Source organism: Anastrepha obliqua, chromosome 1, assembly GCF_027943255.1.
Source record: "Anastrepha obliqua isolate idAnaObli1 chromosome 1, idAnaObli1_1.0, whole genome shotgun sequence".
NCBI lineage: Eukaryota > Metazoa > Arthropoda > Insecta > Diptera > Tephritidae > Anastrepha > Anastrepha obliqua.
The window spans coordinates 99,081,057-99,093,822 of record NC_072892.1 but is presented as its reverse complement, the minus strand read 5'-3'; the positions used below and the strand labels follow the sequence as shown (position 1 = coordinate 99,093,822).

At 32.5% G+C, this 12,766-nt stretch overlaps 1 protein-coding gene across 4 annotated transcripts in view; it reads left to right on the top strand.

The window, feature by feature from the left end:
- LOC129253173 (choline transporter-like 2) overlaps positions 1-12,766 on the top strand; it is a 46,441-nt gene that overhangs the window by 18,344 nt on the left and 15,331 nt on the right. The window contains exon 1 of one of the 4 annotated variants that reach the window (XM_054891444.1): positions 3,138-3,280. The exons of the other annotated variants lie outside the window; for them this stretch is intronic. The gene's annotated coding sequence lies outside the window, so the exon portion shown is untranslated. Of the gene's footprint in view, positions 1-3,137; positions 3,281-12,766 lie in introns of those variants that run through there. 4 annotated transcript variants of the gene reach the window in all.

Here is a 12,766-nt window from a genome sequence, read left to right as displayed (position 1 = left end):
ATTCGAACCAGCAGAAATGGCGATTAGTTATAGACTTTAGGAAGCTAAATGAAATAACTGTGGATGACAAATTTCCTCTGCCAAATATAGAGTCATTATTTGACAAGTTAGGTAAGGCGCAATATTTCTCGTCCTTGGACCTTGCGAAAGGCTTTCATCAGGTTTTGATGGAGGAAAGCGACATTGAGAAAACGGCTTTTTCAACGCCCCGTGGTCACTTCGAGTTCATTCGAATGCCCTTCGGTCTCAAAAACGCGCCCGCTACATTTCAGCGAATGCTAAACTACATTTTGGCTGATTATATAAATAAAATTTGTATAATTTATATGGATGATATACTAGTCTTTTCAACCTCGCTAACCGAACACTTAGAAAGCTTGCAAAAAGTATTTAATAAACTGAATGACTACAATTTAAAGGTTCAAATAGATAAGTGTAGATTCTTATCGAAAGAAACAAACTTTCTTGGTCATATCATAACAAATAATGGGATAAAGCCCAACCCCGAGAAAATTAATATAATACAAAACTTGGAGCTACCAAAGTCAGTAAAAGAAATTAAATCGTTTTTAGGTTTAACCGGATATTACCGGAAATTCATTAGAAACTATTCCTTTGTTGCTAGCCCTATAATAAAATATTTAAAAAAAAATAGTAAAATTGATATTAATGACAAATCTTATATTGACGCTTTCGAAAAATTGAAGAAAATTTTAACAAATCCACCAATATTATGCTATCCAGACTTTAATAAAAAATTTGTATTGACCACGGATGCAAGCAATGCTGCTATTGGCGCGGTGTTGAGCCAGGATGGCAAACCAGTAAGTTACGCCAGTAGGACTTTAAATGGACATGAAAAAAACTACTCAACGCTGGAAAAAGAATTATTAGCCATTGTATGGTCAGTGAAATATTACCGTCCATACCTTTTTGGTCGAAAGTTTCTAGTTCAAACTGATCATCAGCCTTTGAAATGGCTTTATTCACTTAAAGAGCCCAATTCTAGAATCATCCGATGGAAAATATTATTAGATGAATTTGATCTCGATATTGAATATATTAAGGGAAAGGAGAATAAGGTAGCTGATTTTTTGAGCAGAGTTGAAGTAAATCATAGTACGGAAGAAAATGTAAATATTAATTTCTTTAGAATAAATAAAATTGTTAATAAATATAGGACGCAAATAAGAATAGTTAAAAATAAAAATAAAGAAACCGAAATACTTTTTAAAAAATATAAAATAATATATGTGTCTGAGAATGACTTAAATAATACTCATTATTTGAATGATTTATTTAGACGTGAAATAAAAAGAGGAAAAATTGGGGTATACTCGGAGCTTGACAATAATAAATATAATATAATACAGAACAAATTAATTGAATTATTTTCTAGTAACAATAAAATAAATTTCATAAATTGTACAAAAGTTGCTAGTGATATTGAATCCGAGGAATCTTTATTGAATATCATTGATGATATTCATATTAAAGGTAACCATAGAGGAATCCAGGAGAATTTCGAAGAATTAAAAGATAATTATTATAATCCTAAATTATTAAAATTTATAAATAGATATTGCAATAACTGCAGAATATGTAATGAAAACAAATATGACAGAAAACCAATAAATAAAATATTTCAACATACTCCAACACCAGAAAAACCAAATGAAATAGTACATATAGATATTTTTCAGATACAAAAGACTAGTTTTTTGACAACAATAGACAAATTTACGAAATTAGGAACGGCACATAAACTAAATGACAAAAATATGGTAACAATTAAAACTAAAATCGAAGAGCGAATCGCATTTTTAGGAAAACCTGATAAAATTATTATGGATAATGAATTTAATAATGCACTTATAAAGCTGTTCTGTCAAGAAAATAATATAGAAACTCATTTTACAACACCGAATTCGCACACAGGAAATTCAGATGTAGAAAGAATGCATTCGACTCTCTTAGAGCATATAAGAATATTAAAAAACGCTGAAAATATTAATGACTCTGAAGAATTAGTACTAAAAGCAGTTAATTTCTATAATAATACAATTCACAGCACGACTAAATTAAAACCAATTGATTTTATAAATAAGTTACACATAAATTTAAAAGAGGTTAAGGTAAGATCTGAAGCAATTAAAAAGAAAACCATTGATAGAGAAAATATTAAAAGAGAAAATATTACACTTAATTTACAAAAATCTAATTTATATATTAAAAATCCTACTGCAATTAGACAAAAAACTGCTAAAAGATTTAACAGATACCACCACAGCAACCCTAATAAAGTAGACACTGCACAATTTAGACGCCCATTAAAGTCTATAAAATAAAATAAAAATAAATAAAAAAAATAATAATAATAAAAAAAATGAAATGGATTTGTAGAGCAAAACATGGAAAACTATTCGTTAATATTTTTTTTATATTAAATCACACTATATTTATTTTTTTAAAATGTAAACTATAGAATAAGAAATGAATATTTATGGCTAATATAGTTTAATATTTATCTTGGAAAAAAACCGCTAAACAACTTAAATATATTTCAAGTTATTAGTTAAGTGTGATTTAAATCTGTATCACTATAAGAAACTATTAAATTTTCGGATTGTATATTATATTTGTAAAAGATTCGACGAGACTCGAATTCTTTAAGGAGAGGCGAGTTATATATTATAAGTAACTTTCCCCTTTCGCTCTCGCTCTCTTCATTATCTAACTGGAATAATTATTATAGCTATGTAAGTTATATATTTAATTGTTGTAATTGTTGTAATAGTAAATGGGGAACTCTTTCTCTCTTCATTTTAAGTATAAATCTAACTGTTAAAATAAATTGAATAAGTATAGTTTTTAATGTTAAAAGTAGTCTTCAAAGTCACCTTGAAGAGTAAAGAACAAATTATTTTGAAGTGTAATCAAACTTGTTCCATTTTAATAAAAATAAAACTAATAAAAATAAAACTTTAACAAATTTATTTTATTTTCAAAAATAAATTTAACTCGTATGTGTGTATGTATGTGTATATACAAATAAGTATACCTGTACATCGTCTGTACAATCGCTATCGCCAAACCAAATTGACATTGCCTTGCCAGTCAGTGCGTCTTGGAGCACAGTTGAACGCGATCAGTGGAACACATCAAACGCGGCGAATTACGCGGTCGCATAATACAACGACCGTATAAAAATTAAATTAAATTTAAATTACTTGAGTGAATAAGCAGACAGCAACAAGCTTATAGCAAAATCATTTTTTAAGTAAGAAGAAGCTAAGACACGAAATACATACATACATAAGTTATTTGTGTACATATTTAGATAACAATATCAATTATAACAACAAAGTGTGCAAAACAAATATCTGTTTTAACTCGTAACATACGTATATTGTGACGCTCCTCTCCATTTGTGTTTTTTAATTGCTTTTGCTAAGAAAGTGTGCGTTTTGCCGGCAGCAATACTTTGGCTAGTTAACGATATTACAGTGTTTTTTTGCATAGTTCTGTGGTATTCATTTATAAATGTTTGAGAAAGAGTTTTGTGAACCGCAACCAAAGCCTCTACGAATTGTGTTAAACCTACATATGGATTTTAAATATCTATAAATTCTAAGCTGACGTCAATTTTATTTACCTCGTTTTGGGCTGCTATTTTGTTGGCGAAATTTCTTTACTACGGAGAACTGTTGAAAACTGTGTGTGTGTAATGAAAATACCGACCCATGCGAATGTGAGCAAACAGTGCCAAATATGTCCGGTTTTATGACTTAAGCATAAAATAATTGTTTTGATCATTAATTACTTATTACAACTAACGCTACACACGAAAAACAACTGCTTCTCAACTGATGAGATTTTCGTGTGTCTCTTATTGTAGAAGCAGCGTGTGAGTTGTGCGTGGATGTTCCAGAAACTATCAATTTTCTCAAAAGAATGAAAATATGCCTCCTAACAGGGCATTTCTCTACAATCTAAGATATGATTTCGAGTATTTTCTGCAAAATGGCAAATCTGGAAGGGAACTAACACTAAAGTCATCACATAATTTCAACTTTTTTCCGAAGTTTTATTTTTTATTGTACAATGTTTTTGGAAGTAAATCATCGAATCACATCTGAATTAGATAAATAGATACATAGATAGATAAGACTCTTTATTTGCTTTTGATTGGCCACTAAAAATGACTATAAAAAAGTAATAATAAAGAATTTACGACAATGACTTTGTGGTCGTCTATCGGAACGATATTCAACAAATTGAGACATACACATATAGGGTTTTCCAATAACAGGTGTTATTTTGAATGTGATTGCTATCGAGAGATGATTAACAATTTTTTATGACCGGAATGGGATGGTATTGATCTGGACAACGTTTATTTTCAACAAGACGGCGCTACGTGCCACACAAGCAACGAAACCATTGATCTTTTATGGGAAAAGTTTCCGGACCGTGTTATCTCTCGAAGAGGTGATCACAATTAGCCACCGAGATCTTGTGATTTAACACCTTGTGACTTTTTTCTTTGGGGCCACGTATAAGAGAAGGTTTACGCCAACAGCCCAGGGTTGATTCAATACCTCAAAGATGGAATTTGTGAGGTTATCGAGGACATAGGGCAGACACTTTGCAATTCCGTTATGGAAAATTTCATGAAAAAGATATTGTCTTGTAAGCGTGATCTACTATTAAGGGGGGGGTAGGGTCACAAAATCGAAATTTTTTTTCTTCACTCATCTTATAGTAAATCATTTCAAGAATGTTGTGTCAAAATTTTAAGTGGATCGGAACAGAACTCTCAAAGTTATAGCCTTTGTAGGCACTCTACCTCGAATGCGGAGCATCGATAATTTCTCAGAGTCATTTTTTCAAACGCGTTTTTCCCGAAACCAATTCTTAAAAGTCGGTGCCAATCACAACTCCGAAACTATTCAACCGATTCTTTTCAAATTTGGCACACGTTTTCTAAATCAAAAATACCTCCCCCCTACACTGTTTTTTTTTCATTTTTTTTTTTAAGGTTTTTTTTCACTTACAAATATGGCGAAATTTTTCGCCAAAAATGCTCGTTTTACGTTTGTTTGCCACCAAAACTACAAAGATGAAAAAAAAAAAATTTTATTAATGTAGAGGGGAGCATTACGTCATACTTTAACTGAAAAATTCGACTTTTTTAGTTTCAGATGATTCTACGACGAATGCCGATTGGCACCGCAGAGCACCTCTCGAAAAACATATCTCCAAAAAAACTCTGTCATGGGCTTATTTGTCAATATTTTATTATTAATATTTTTTAAAAACTTATTGAAAAGATGTACAATAACATGCAACTGATTTTATTAAAGTATCTTAAGCCATATTTCTGTAAAAAATTCAAAAAAAAAGTGTTTTTTTTAGCGCTAAACCCTACCCCCCCCTTAACGGAATACCTTCCTCTGTATAATGAAATAAACATCCAATCATTTATATTAAAAAAATAGCATTTTTCTTTGAATATCAAAATAACACCTCTTATTGGAAAACCCTATACATTTTTAGTTTTTATCTAATAATAGTATTCGTTTACAATTAAACTTCATTATTTCAAGGCATCAGTGATACACCAAACAAGAAAGTCCCATCCAAATGCACCAATTCCCTTTAAAGTATTAATAATTTCTTCATGGCTTAATGGACTCTTTTCAAAATTGGACGCATCATATTTTTTTAGCTAAGCTTGCGGCTTAGAATTATAAAAGTATTCAACCAATTTCTCTCTTTCTGTTATTAAAAATGTAGCATTTATTCTTCTTTAAATACAAGGTGGCGCAAAACTAATCAATGAAGCAATGGAGCGCGTTAAGGTCAACATAAAGATTTCCATCACTCAAAAACATTTTTTTTTTATTTAGTAAAAAAGTTATTCAAAACAAAATTGGATGATTGATTTTGCGCTACTTTGTACAATGCAAGTGCTTCAAATTGTTTCTTAAAGGACACAAAAGAAGGAAGCCGGGCAAACCCTTCGATTCTTACACTTCGAATTGGACTGGTAGTTGATGGCTTACCTCTTAAATTGATAAATGTCAAAATAACTGCCATATTGCCCGAGTATATTCTCTTTGGAAATTAAATAAACTTGTTAAAAAAATATTAATAGGTAAATCTCGGTATATTTAAATAGGTATATGCACACAGTGCCTGCCGATTTTTGTAACAAACATTTTTGACATGTTTTATGTTATTCTCTTCTATTTTCTTGAAAGGAACAATCGGGTATTTATTACATATACAACTATTGAACAATTACTTCAGATGTTAGGTACTTCTGATTTCGTATGCCATTATATCCTAAATTAGGTTAGGTTAGAGGGTGTGGTAGAGATAAACCTATACGCCTCTTATAAAAAGTTAGATTTTCGAAAGCTGTGTATAATATTCCTTGGCGTCCTTTACCATGAGCTGTTCTTAGAAGACTCGTGCCTTTTTTTGCTTGAAAAGTGTTGTCAGTTCTTTCAGAGTGTGCAGGGCCTTTCCAGCTCAAGTTTCTTTGTTAAATTTAAATAAAAAAAAAAACCTTTTTTGGTTGGAAATTCATCACAGGGCCCATGAACTATGTATGATAAATTATGCAATATATTATTGATGACCCCATGCGCACTCTTAGAGATTCTCTTACTTGATTCTTTTTGTGAAATTTTCGATGACGGTTGGGCATAATTTTTATTTTTCGGAAGTGCCAAGAAGCCAACTGTCTATGTGCAGAGAAACCTCCCCGGAATGAGCGAATTGTCATTCTGAGCGAAATCGAGACTTTGCCATTGTTTGAGCTTAATTCCTCACTTGTCCTAGAGTCTATTGAGAAACTAAAATTACTAAGAGTGCACAATCGCATTCGGTTCTTATGTGTCCCAGAACATAGGGGATCTTTGGGAACGGAGTACTGGATGCATTGACCAGATAGAGGCTTCTGTCTCGTTACTAATAGGACCCAATCTCTTCCGTGCAATGGAAAAACATCCCATCAGGAAGCGCTTAGAAGCGAGAAGATAATAGCTGAGGCTACGAGACGTAAACTGCCACTTAACTGTGAGGCTCCACCAGGTGAAGTCCTTATTGGGAGAGTATAACTAAAAGAGTGTTAAGCTTCGTATAAGCCTCCTTAAGAGTGAACTAAGAGTTCTTATTGGCATTCTGCGCAAGGGGAATATATGATCCACCGATTCCTGTCATCTCTGCGATCAATCACCTGGAAGTTCCAACACACCTTTTCAAATACGATACCATACCGAAAAAAATAAATATACATCTTGGCCTGGTACGACCAGAAGAAAAGCACACACGCTTAGTCAACCCAGCTCTATCCCAGATTTATTGAGGGAACTGGGTTTAGGTGAAGTACTGGGATGAGTAGAGGGCAGAAAAGACCTCAAGGTCGATATAAAAATCTTCCTTTTTTCAATTAATTTCAAGCCCTATTGCTGTGAATGCCGTTCCATTTACAAATTTAGACCTTTCAATTGAACGGCCGATGTAAGCAAGCTCTGATGCCTTGTACAAAGTCTGTCGACCCAGACTCTTCGAATAAATCGTACCGGGATGATATATATACATATATACGTATATGTATGAATATAATTGACACTTACGCCCCTTGTTTGGGTGTTTGGCCGAGCTCCTCCTCCTTTGGTGGTGCGTGTCTGGAGGTTTTTCCACAAATGGAGGAACCTACAGTTTTGTGCCACCTTCGAATAGCAGGTGGTTTTTATGTGGAGCTTTTTCGTGGCAAGAAAATATCAGGTTCGCCGTTGCCTGCCAAGTAGCGATCGCTATTAAAAATAACTTTTTCTTGTTTCATGCGGGGTCGCAAACCTGGGCTCAACTGATTAAGCATTGAAAATTTGGCGAACATTTTAACTATTTCTATACAGTTATCGACGAAACGAACTCATTTTAGTAACATGTAGCAATGCAGTAATTTCTTCTACTAAATATTTGGAGCTAATAAAGTTCTATTTGAAAATTATAAAAATAAAATTATATCTATTTTAAAATTGCTAGCAAAAATTAATTTCAATATTTTCATAAAACATGGTAAGAACTTTTTTGAATCGAATTAAGGAAAAAATTTGAGAGAGGTCAAAATGACCCTATTGTTAATCTCGTTAAAATGTCAAATAAAATCCAAAAACAAATATACACCATGAATATGATGAATTATTAAAATCTGAAAGCTGCAATTTCAAACAAAAAGAATTGTCTTTCATATTTTCTCCTTTTCTTGTACATTTTCTTATCAGTACAGGTCTATTTTTTTGTTTTGTTTAATTTATGAGTCACATTGTTACGCATACACATTAAAGGCGAAATAATATGTAAATTTAAATGAGAATTGATAGTCGACGTTCCAGTGTATGTTTGTGCATAGTATCATACGAGTATATCGACGGTTAGTGTGAACGTTGTGGTACGCTTGTCGTAACCACAAAAACAGTTTTTTCTGCAATGCTTTTACTGGCGGTGGTCGGCTTCCGGCTGCAATGACAATACTCCAAATTAATTTCTAGTATGCAACATTTGAGTAATGAAAATCGAACAGCTACATTAAATAAGCGCAGGCCTCCTTGTTTATTCAATTTCTTTTGATATCTTCACGATTAGTTTTGCCAATTAAAGTTGTGTTTTAAAACACTTGGAGCAACATTGTAAACTTTATGATTTCCTTTCATAACACAAAGCGAAAGTCAAATAACATAAAGTTTGCATAGCTTAGACGAAGAAATGTCGGCGCTTCAAATGGGGTTTCACAAGCTTGCTGCACTTTCTTTCCTTTGCGAAAGTAAAACCGTAAAATATGGCGAAAATGCATAATTTGGTCTTTCATTTTAAACTCCCAAAGCTCAACCAACTCGCTAAATGTATTTATTTTTTCATAGTGAAGTTGAAGCTGCCGGCAAGCAACATATAGAATTGATGCACACATGAAATTCCGAGCTTTAAAATTTCAAAAATGGGGAGCCGTGATTTTAAGTTCTTTCATTAAATTCTTAGAAAATTTTTTTTGATACGAAATCAATAATTTGTGCTTAAGAATTTCAGAATTTTGTGAATAAGTCGTTCGACATTTATATGTATGCATACATATTTGCGAGCAAAAAGCTTTTTGCGCTCCAGCACTTTTTCTCAATTGCTATCCCCTTACTCTACCTTGCGAGAGTTATTTTACTATTTGACAGTTCTACTAATATTATGTTACTTCGAACATCGCTGGAACACTTCTATAGGCGCCTTCAATTCACCACTTCTCTGCTCAATACGTTTATTTATAAAAGTTTGCATGTGAAAGCAGCAACAAAGCTACCGAGCAAGATTCGCCGCTAGGCAACATGAATATACCTTATAAAACTGGTATAATAGCATAGATTTACGTTGGCATTAATCGGAATTAATGACTTAATTCGGAATTATCTCAGGAATTAATTGCAACTGATCCGGATCAGCTACCAGACTTAAGGGGTAACACCACTGTAGAAATTTCAAAAAATTGATTTTTTTTATAAGCTTAAAAAATTCTTTGAACCTTTTAAAATACAGAACAAAAAGTTTTATACGTTACCGAAATTTATTTCATAAATATTTTAAGCTTTTAACCAAGCGTTAGTGACTGCTACCTAACAACTTCTCCAAATTTCCAAACCTTAAACGCGTTTTTTCTCAAAACACGTTTTCTGAAATTGGCACGCAGCATAACTCAAACAATTTTAAATATTTTTAATCAGGTTTTTCACTACGTCTGTATAATAACCTTCTTAAGAGAAGAGCGTAGGGGATTTTCGATAGATTAATTTAAACGATTGTTATAATTATTTAAGTGCCGTTTTTTTAGTCCAAAATAGAGTTTTTTCCTTCAAATGCTTGCTAATTCCACAAAAATAAATATTTTTTAAATCCCCTACGTGTTTCTCTAGCTATTCTTATCTAGATTAAGAAAAAAAATGTTTCTTTGTTCCAGATTAAAATTTGCACCCTCTGTGCTGCGTGCCGCGGAGCTCCTTCAAGAGAAACCACATTACAAAAATGCCTCCAATGCCGACATTTTGCAAAATTTTTCGATCAAACTTTGTAGTTTTGTATTTTAGTATATAAGTAATAACTTCCCAAATCAGAGTGGTTGTTTTCCCTTTCCTTCTATACAAAAAAATTCTTTAAAAATCGTGTTTATTTTAGGCGTGTACAGTGGTGTTATCCCTTAATTCCCATAATTTAAGCAGAATAGGGGAATTTTCGATGGCAAACTGCCGAAACACGACAGTTAATCTCTATTGTGAATGAAAAATAATCAAGCTTTTGAAGAAGAACAAATAAGACTGGATGCAATGCTAGTTTGCACTAACACGTTCGAAATTATAGTTTGAGAAATTGCAATTTAATTGTTAGTATAACCGTATTTGTTGCCTGCGGTTCATCATTTACTGACAAAACTATCCAATTAACAAGTTAGCTGTTCACTAATCCGCGTAACAACCGTCTGCCACACTAAAATTTTAATTAGATTAACTACCCCGGTAATCCCGACTAACGACGCCGTCTGTCAACGCTATAACTCACTATTTTCATTACTGCCAATGGACTTTTCTGATATTTGGCTAGTTTCAGTAAACCGCGTTCATACAGAAAACTTTTGTTGCTTTAACTTTGCAAATTGTCTCATTGAGAAGGACAAGTACACAAATGTTGTTGACAGAGCACGAACATCACAAGCAACGATTGAAGCAACAAAGTTGTCCGGTATGAACACGATCCTACTAATACTCAAATATAATATTTAGCTCCAGGGGTTCTAACATATGTTTATTTATGCCTGTTACTTTATCAATTCGCCACTTGCTAACGCTTGGTGTCAGAAAAAAGGAACCGCGATTATTCATGAACCGCATAAAAATACCTCCTCAAAACGCTTCGCATACTTCTCACTCATTTTTCTTTTGTTGCGTTTATGGGAAAGTTTCCAACGATACTAACCTGAGTTATGCAGCAAAAAGCATAACTAAATATGTATATCTTGAAGTTACAAGAAAAAAAAGGTTCTTTTCTTTTGATACATACTGTATATGTGAAGCACCTCCAGTGCTGGCAAATCTGTAATAGCCAACATCTGTTCATATTTTTTTCGATTAAAACATAAAAATAGTTTAGCTTTATTAGATTGCAAGGTTTGAGGCATTTCATTTTGCTAAATAATTTCTAGCATGTGGCTGCCTAAATTTCAACTTAAGAAAACCTTTTTGAGCTTTTGGCTAAATTTTTTTACACTAGAAATCTATTTCTTCATTTTCATTTACCAAATATGTGACGATGACTCAGTGGTTTAAATTCTTATATCAGTTCGATTTCCTATGAAAGTAGAGCAAGATCTTTTCTTAAAATCTTACACTTATTGATGGGTGAATTTTGGAAATAAATTTCCACGATTTGTAAAGACGCTATTACAAATTTAAAGCATGTTGAAAATAACTAACAGATATTTTAAAGAAAGTTCTATATATTAAAAAAACACCCGTTATACTCATACAGAAGTTCCTCATTGAAAGTAATAAGATTAGTTTAGATCAATTAAGGTTTAATTGTTAACATTGCATTTGTACATATACATATGTTTCAAAATAAAAGTTTGTATGCAGAAGCAGACATCAAAATTATTAAAAAAAATGAAAACTTTGGATAACTGGTGTGTGTTGGCCGATGATTTCATTTTCATGCTAAAAAACACTAACAGCACTTTGTAGCTGGCACCATTTCCTATTACATACCATATACATGTGTACATACATACATACATACGTATGCGCAAATATGCTTATGGTTTTTTGGTTTTTAACTATGGCTACCTTGAGCTTCAAGAGTCTAATTTCCTTTTGAAATTACATTTATGTATGTTTATATTGTGGATATGGGCAAATGAATTTTTATTTACTTTATTATTGCTGATGGAATCCCCATAATTGCAGCAAAATACATATAAGCATAGCATATTTATTAGATGGGAAAAGTTGCTTTAGTTTTTGCTATGAAATGATCAAAGAATTATGACAGTTCATACAGTCATTCATAAATATGTATCTAAATACCTATGAGTTAGTAAAAATGTTTGTATACAAATACCTACGTACTACAGTCACTCACACCTTATTTGATACAGATACGAGTTTTTTGTAAAGTTTTCTATATATCATAATATTTTGCGAAAATGGAAAAACATAGTAGGCAGATATTTTATTTCTGTTGTTTTATTTTATTTCTCAACATAAAATACAAAAAAGTGTCCCTTCATTTCTTTGTAATGCAAAAAAAAAAAACAAAACACAGAGAATTCCGCTGCTTAATTGGTACAGTTACAGTTAGTTTTGGTATTTTTGATGTTGTTCCACAAATGGATGGACCTACAGTTTTAAGCCGACTCCGAATGACAGATATTTTCATCAGGAGCTTTTTCATGGCAGAAATACACTCGGAGGTTTGCCATTGCCTGTCCAGGGGCGACCGCTATTATTAGGAGGTTGAATTAGTTTTAAAGGTGACACACAGATGGCGCTATTTATCACTTTATCGCGTTGGCAATACTGAATATATATTCATGACAAAGCCTCATCCCTAGGCTTTGTTTATCAGTATCTGTCATTTCGCTGAAGTATAAACAACGCAGTGTTTTCGTACTCCGAGTATGTCAACTTTCGTGCCGTCGAAACGCAATTTGCGGGAAGCTTTG